At 36.5% G+C, this 8,622-nt stretch overlaps 1 non-coding gene across 1 annotated transcript; it reads left to right on the top strand.

Annotated features, from left to right (window-relative positions):
* Positions 1-7,756: 7,756 nt before the first annotated feature.
* On the top strand, positions 7,757-7,863 carry LOC130837581 (U6 spliceosomal RNA). Its single transcript, XR_009049355.1, has one exon. It is a non-coding gene; the product is annotated as a U6 spliceosomal RNA (small nuclear RNA).
* The last annotated feature ends 759 nt before the right edge of the window (positions 7,864-8,622 follow it).

Here is an 8,622-nt window from a genome sequence, read left to right as displayed (position 1 = left end):
TATTTTTGGTTTTTTAAGGCACCTCTGTACTCTTCTCCATAGTGGCTATACCAATTTACATTCTCTCATTGGCCTTTAGTATATTCACAGTTGTGCATCTGTCACCACAACTAATTTTAGTACTTTCATAGTCACACACACACAAAAAATCCAGTACCCCCTTGGCCATAATCCCGTACTCTACCCCTGAGCCTGAGGCAACAGCAAATCTACTTTTTGCCTCTATAGATTTGCCTGTTCTCTGCATTTCATATAAATGGAATATTATAAGTGGTCTTTGTGTCTGGCTTCTCTGAGTGACAGTGTTTTCAAGGTCCATCCATGTTGTTCCATGTATTCATACTTCATTTCTTTTTCTTATTGAATAATGTTCCACTGTATGGATGTATCATAATTTATTCATTCATCTGTTGATGAATATTGGGTTGTTTCCACTTTTTTGGCTATTATAAATAACATGGGCTACCTTTTAAGCAGTGATCTGAGGGAAATTCATCCTAAACACTTTTATCCTTATAAATGAGATAATAATAAAAAATAAATTCCAAGCTCAAAAAACAAAAACAGAAACCTAGAAATAGAATATCAGTGCAAACCAAGATAGATAAATTTTATAGGAGCTTACACTACAAAAGAACATCAAGCCCAGATGAATTGCTTTTTGGCTTGGGGTATAGGGTATTGGTAACAACTTTACTGAGACAATTTACATACCATACAGTTCACCCATTTAAAGTATACATTCAGTGGTTCTTATATTCACAGAGTTCTGAAACCACTACCACAGTCAATTTTAGAATAATTTAATCACTCAAATACCCCATCCCATCCCCAACCCTAAGCATCCACTAATCTATTTATTGTCTTTATAGAATTTCCTTATTCTGACAATTTCATGTAAGTTTTTTTTAAATACCATAGGTATTTTTATTTTTATTTTTTTTTTTTTATTTTTATTTTTTGGGCACACAGGCTTAGTTGCTCCGTGGCATGTGGGATCTTCCTGGAGCTGGGATCGAACCCGTGACCTCTGCATTGGCAGGCGGATTCTTAACCACTGCGCCACCTAGGAAGCCCTAAATACCATAGGTATTTTTAAATACTTTTTGTGACTGATTTATTTCATGTAGCATAAACTTTTCAAGGTTCATCTATGCTGTAACATTTATCAGTATTTTATTTTTTTAAGTAATGAATAATATTCCTGTTAATTGATGGACATTTGGTTTGTTTCCACTCTGGCCATTGTGAATAATGCTATGAGATATTGTTGTAAGAGTTTTTGTGTGGACATGTTTTCATTTCTTTTGGATATGTACTTAGGAGTGGGATTGCTGGGTCATATTGTAAAAGTATATTTACCATATGTGTCACCTGCAGTGTATGGGGGTTCCAAGTTCTCCTCATCCATGCCAACACTTGTCTTTTTTAAAAAGTATTTTCTAGCTATCCTAGTAGGTATGAAGTATTTCTTTGTAGTTTTGATATTTTTGCTTTTTGTGTTTTGTTTTGTTTTGTTCTTTGAGGCTACAGCAGGATCTGTTTATTCTGCATTAGGAGAGCAGTCTTGAGAGTGGCAGGTGCCACCCTGTCCCTAGTGGAGGAAGGGCCCATCATTGTATTTTTTATTTTAATTTCCTCAATGACTAGTGGGTATTGAGCATATTTGCATGTGCTTGTCAGTGATTTTTTTAATTAATTAATTAATTAATTTGTTTATTGGCTGTGTTGGGTCTTCGTCACTGCATGTGGGCTTTCTCTAGTTGCAGAGAGTGGGGGCTACTCTTCGTTGCAGTGTGTGGGCTTCTCATTGCAGTAGCTTATCTTGTTGCGGAGCACAGGCTCTAGGTGCATGGCCTTCAGTAGTTGTGGCTTGTGGGCTTAGTTGCTCCACGCCATGTGGGAATCTTCCTGGGCCAAGGATCGAACCCGTGTCCCCTGCATGATAGGCGGATTCTTAACCACTGCGCCACCAGGGAATTCTTGTCAATGATTTTTCTGTATATTTGAGAAATGTCTATTCAGATCCTTCAATTGTTTTGTCTTATTTAATCTTTTACTATTGTATTATAAGAGTTCTTTATATATTCTAGATGCCAGTTCCTTATTAGATATATAATTTCCAAACATTTTCTCCCATTCAGTAGGTTATTTTTTCACTTCTTTATGGTATCCTCTGAAGTATAACAAATTTTAAGTTTGACAAAGTCCAACTTGTCAACTTTTTTTTTTTTTTTTGGTTGCTTATGCTTTGGGTGTCAAATTAAGGAACCACTGTCAAATCCAAGATTACTAAAGATTTATCACTGTGTTTTCTTCTATGAGTTTTATAGTTTTAGCTCTTACATTTAGTTTTTTGATCTGTTTTAAATTAATTTTTTAGATGGTGTGAGGTAGGTATCCAGCTTCATTCTTTCACATGTAGATATCCAGTTGTCCTAGCACCATTTGTTGAAAAGACTATTTGTTCCCTTATTGAATTGTTTGGGCACCGTTGTGAAGCATTAGTAGATCATAAATGTGAGCCCAGATGTTTTGGTAAGGGAATTATACCAAATCTTCAAAGGTCAGATATTTTCATACTCCATAAATTGTTTAAGAGCAATGAGAATAAAGATTTTCCAAATACCTTTTATGAAGCAAGATAACAGTAATATAAAACCTGACAGAATACAAAAGTGGAAAATTACAGAGCCATATCACTTTTGAATATTGATTCAAATGAGCTATGTTAAATATTAGCAAGTAGAATACAGAACCACGTTAAGAAAATAATAAACCTTGACCAAGTGGAATTTACTCTAGGAATTCAAGGTTTGTTCAGTTATTAGGAAATCCACTAGCATACTATATCAATACATCTAAGAAGATAAATCATATGATTATCTCCACTGGTGCTAATGGAGGCTTTGACAAAATTCAACAGCCATTATTGACATAAGCACTCAAGAAAATAGAAGTTCGTAAATACTTTCTTAAGGTGATTATTATATCTATAGCTGTGTGTGTGTGTGTGTGTGTGTGTCTGGGTGTGTCTTTGTGTACTGGTGACATTAGCTAATGCAATTAGATAAGAGAAATTAATTGCAAACATAATCATTGCAAGAGAAGTAAAACTATCTCTTTTTGCAAATGATATGTCATTATACATGGAAAGGTCTAAAGTATCAATGATAAAATTAATGTAAGCAATGAAAGAATTCAGTATCTTAGCAGGATATGGAATTGCCATTTAGAAATCAAAACCCTCCATCTACTAAACCAATAACCAGTAAGGTGATACCTGGTAGAGAAAAACTCAGTTAAGTAGCAAAAAAAGAAACTTTGGATTAAACTTAAAAAGAAATGCATAAAACCCACATGAGCAACTTTAAAACACTCTTGAAAAACACAAAATAGACTTGAACAAAAGGAAAAACATCACTTGTTCTTCAATAAAACAGCTTAACATTATAAAAATATTAATTTTCCCAGGGTTAATTGAGAGGTATAACATAATCCTAATAAGAATGCCAACGACCTTTTTTCTTTTTAATGGAGTTAGGCAAATTGATGCTAAAGTTTATATGGAAGAATAAACATCTGATGATAAGAAAGCCCTGAAAAACAGGCTGTGATGCCCTACTGACGTTAAAACATAGCACAAAGCAACTATAATTAAACCTATGGTATTGGCACATGAATAGGAATCAAATGAAATAAAAATTGAATATCTCAGGTAGACCCAAGAACATATGGAATTTTAGTTCATAAAGGTGGTATTTCAGATCACTGCGGCAAAAATGGAGTTTTTAATGAAAAGTGCTAAGACAGCTAACTGGTTAGCCATCTGAGAAAACATAAAATTACATATGTACCTCACACCACTCACAAAAATAAACTCCAAATGGATCAGGGATCTAAATGTGTATGTGTGTTGAGGGAGGTGGGGAGCCATACATGTGAGTAGGGTATTCAAGTTACTGCTAGACTGATTAAGGAAAAAGATATTAAGGTGGCAGTAGCACACAAACGCTTTATTTGGGTAGAACGTTGACAGGTTTGCATATGGGAAAAGTCCGTTATGGTATGCGGAAATACTGAAGCTACAGCATGGGGGCTGCTACTCCAAAGGGGTGTAGGCAAACTCCTGTTCCAGGAGGAGAAGGCAATTGCAAAGCGGGTTTATGTATCTAGGTGATGTTGCTCAGAAGTCTGGTGGGGAGTCTCCGGGTCAGAAAGCTCTGAAGGGCAGCAGCACCTTGGGGTCTTTGTAGCCCCAGAATTTATCTTTTCTGTGGCTAGCAGACTTAAGACATCATTTCTGGGATGTGCAAAGCAGGCATGTTCTAAATGGCTGAAAATCTCCTTGTTTGGGCTATGTTTAAAACAATTGAATTTATATATGAATAACTGAATCACTTTGCTGTACACCTGAAACTAACACACTTGTTAATCAATTATACTCCAATATTAAAAAAAAAACTTATATAAGGAAAGAGAAAAAATAAAAATAAAAACAAAAAATTGTTCATAAATTTTTTAGTTTGGCAGTGGTAGGCTACTGTGAATAATGCTGCTGTGAATTTTTTTTTAATTTATTAATTTTATTTATTTATTTACTGGCTGTGTTGGTTGTTCCTTGCTGTCCAGGCTGAGAGCCTGGGTTCAACCCTGGGTGGGGGAACTAAGATCCCTCACAAGCTGCGCGGTGCAGCCAAAAAACAAACAAACAAACAAACTCTTAGTTTCATTGGTATTTTCTATTGTTTTCCTATTCCCCATTTATTTACTTCTGCTCTGACTTTTGTTATCTCCTTCCCTCTGCTAACTTTAGGCTTAGTTCTTCTTTTTCTAATATCTTAAGGTGCAAACTTAGGTTTTTGACTTGAGATCTTTTTTTCTTAATGTAGATGTTCATTGCTATAAACCTCTTCTTTAACTGCTTTGCTGCATCCAATAAGTTTTGGTATGTTGTGTTTTCATGTTTGTTTAAGATTTTTTTTTACATACAGTAATGTTAAGGTTTGTTATTACCAGGTCTTATATGTCTGGTTGTAATATAAATTGCTACTTTGGGGAGGTATATTTGGCAATTGAAGTAAGAAAATCCAAAAATGTGACTATCTTTGGTTCAGCAATGCCACTTAGGTATTTATCTTATGGAAAAGATACAATAGGCTTGTAAAGATTTGACTACAAGGGTATTCATTATAGTATTGTATCAATAGCAAGAAAGGTTGGAAACAAGTCTTTAACAGGGCATTGTTTAAAATATAGTTTATTCATGTGAAGAAACACAATGCAACTACTAAAATGATGTCATGAAAAAAACATTTAAATACATGGACAGCCGATTGAGTTTAAAAAGCAGATTACTAAACATTATAATGTGATCTTATTACAAAATATGTGCATAGGAAAATGACTAATAGTGGTTTATGTAGTTGATGGAATTGTGGGTTACTTCTCTTTTTGCTTGTCTTTGTTTTCTACAATAAACATATATTATTTTACAAAAAAAGTATTTTTAAATCTCCCTTTCGATTTCTTCTTTTTTTTAGTTAATTTATTTTTTTATAAATTTATTTATTTAATTTATTTATTGGCTGTGTTGGGTCTTCATTGCTGCACATGGGCTTTCTCTAGTTGCTGCAAGCGGGGGCTACTCTTCATTGTGGTGCATGGGCTCCTTATTGTAGTGGCCCCTCTTGTTGTGGAGCACAGGCTCCAGGCGCATGGGCTTCAATAGTTGTGGCACATGGGCTTAGTTGCTCCAGGGCATGTGGAATCTTCCCAGAGCAGGGCTCGAACCCATGTCCCCTGCATTGGCAGGCAGATTCTTAACCACTGCACCACCTAGGAAGTCGTGATTTCTTCTTTGACTCATTGATTTTTCCACATATTTTGTGAATTTTCCAGCTTTCCTCCTGTTGATATCTAGTTTCATACCATTGGGTTCAGAAAAGATACTTGGTATGATTTCAGTTATCTTGAATTTGCTAAGACTTATTTTGTGACCTAGTATGTGATCTATCCTGGAGAATGTTGTATGTGCACTTGAGAATAATGTGTATTCTTCTGCTGGTTCGATGAAATGATCTTCATATATCTGTTAAGGCCATTTGGTCTGAAATGTAGTTGAAGTCAAAATAGTGATTTTTTTGTCTGGATGATCTGTCCATTTTTTGTTTGTTTGTTTTTTGGGTTTTGTTTGTTTGCTTGTTTTTGGCCACACTGTGCAGCTCGAACCTGGGCCCCCACAGTGAAAGCAGCAAGTCCTAACCACTGGACCACCAGGGAATTCCCTGCCCATTGTTGAAAGTGGGGTACTGGAGTCCCCTACTGTATATATATATTATTGATTTGTTGTCTATTTCTCCCTTCAGATCTGTCAGCATTTGCTTAATATATTTAGGTGCTCTGATGCTGAAGGCATATATATTTATAATTGTTGTATCCCCTTTATCATTATATAATGATCTTCTTTGTTTCTTGTTCCAGTTATGAACTTAAAGTCTTTTTCTGATATATGTATGGCTGCTGCAATCTTTTGGTTTCCATTTGCATCTTTTTCTGTTCCTTTACTTTGAGCCTCTGTGTATCCATAAAGGTGAGGTGAGTCTCTTGCAGGTAAAATATAGTTGGGTCTTGTTTTTTATCAATTCAGCCACACTGTGCCTTTGGATTGGAGAATTTAACCCATTTACATGTAAGGTAAGAACTTACTAATGCCATCTTACTGTTTTCTAGCTGTTTTATATAGTTCCTTTGTTCCTTATTTCATCTCTGCCTGTCTTGAAAAGATGTTTACCCTAAATCTGATTAAACCTGCAAATCTACGCTCTCCAGTAAGCTAGCCACCAGCCACATGTGACTATTTACTTGAAATTACTCAAAATGGAAAATTCAGCTTCTCAGTCACCCTATCCACATTTAAAGTGCTGAATAGCCACATGTGGCACTAGGATACCATATTGAACAGTGCATAAATAGAACATTTCCATCATCACAGACAGTGGCGCTCTAGATCAGAGTTTCTCAACTTCAGCTCTATTGACATTTAGGACCAGCCAATTCTTTATTTTGGGAGGTGTCTTGTGTATTGTAGAAAATTTCACCACATTCCTGACCTCTGTACACTAAATGAACATCTCCAGACATTGCCAAATGTCCCCTGGGAGCAAAATCACTTACTTTGAGAACCACCACTCTACATGTAATTTACAATTTCTGGGAAATGAGGTAACAAAAAAAACAAGCTAAAAGAAACTGTGAGAAAACAATTAGACATCCATAATATGGGATATTCCACAAGAAGTTGACATGGATTCTTCAAAATAACATCATGGAGTTTGAAAAAAAAAAAAGGCAAGGTTCTACATTAAAAGAATATATAGAGACAATAAAAACCAGTGTAATGTATAAACTTTGATTGGGCTCTGGGCTAAATAAATAACCAGCTCTATAAGACATATGAACATGGCCTATATATTAGATAACTGAACTATTTTTAATTTTTGTAGGTAAAATAGCAGTATTGTGTCTGAGTAGAAGAATGCCCTTCTTCCTAGGAGATGCATACCAAAGCATTTAGGGGTCTGTCATAATGTCTTCACTTTAGTTTTAAATGGTTAAGCAGTGGGGAAAATGGATAATGGTTGGGGCAGTTTGTGGCAAAGGGTTAACAATTGATGGTTCCAAGCTAAGTGTATTCAGTTCAGTATGTTCTTTCAACTTCATGGCAAGTTTGAAATATTTAAAAATAAGAAAGGGGGTGCTCGCTTCGGCAGCACATATACTAAAATTGGAACGATACAGAGAAGATTAGCATGGCCCCTGCGCAAGGATGACACGCAAATTTGTGAAGCGTTCCATATTTTTAGTCAAGGAAGGGAGGGAATACGGGGATATGTGTATAAAAACAGATGATTGAACCTGGTGTACCCCCAAAAAAATAAAAAAAATAAAAATAAAAAAATAAAAGTAAGAAAGGGGACTTCTCTGGTGGTCCAAAGGTTAAGACTCCACACTCCCAATACAGGGGGCCTGGGTTCGATCCCTAGTCTGGGAACTAGATCTTGCATGCTGCAACTAGAAAGATCCTGCATGCTGCAGTGAAGGTCCTGCGTGCCACAACTAAGACCTGGTGCAGCCAAATAAATAAATATTTTTTAAAAATAAAATTACAAATAAAAATAAGATGTTGAGGGAATTCCCTGGTGGGCCAGTGGTTATGATTCCACACTTTCACTGCTGAGGGCGCAGGTTCAATCCCCGGTTGGGGAACTAAGATCCCACAAGCTATGTGATATGGCCAAAAACAGAAAAAAAAGTTGATAGTAAGAGGGGCAAAGGGGGAATCCACCTTTGGTCAAAATATATTTCATGGACTTCCTAGGTGGCGCAGTGGGTAAGAATCTGCCTGCCAGTGCAGGGGACACGGGTTCGATCCCTGCCCCAGGAAGATACCACACGCCGAGGAGCAACTAAGCCTGTGCGCCAAAACTATTGCGCCTGCGCTCTAGAGCCTGTGAGCCACAACTGTTGAGCCCATGTGCCCGTGTCCCACAACATCTGAAGCCCACACACCTAGAGCCCGTGCTCTGCAACAAGAGAGGCCACCGCAATGAGAAGCCAGCA

The sequence above is a fragment of the Hippopotamus amphibius genome, chromosome 15, assembly GCF_030028045.1.
Source record: "Hippopotamus amphibius kiboko isolate mHipAmp2 chromosome 15, mHipAmp2.hap2, whole genome shotgun sequence".
Taxonomy (NCBI): domain Eukaryota; kingdom Metazoa; phylum Chordata; class Mammalia; order Artiodactyla; family Hippopotamidae; genus Hippopotamus; species Hippopotamus amphibius.
This window is presented reverse-complemented; position numbering and strand designations above follow the sequence as displayed.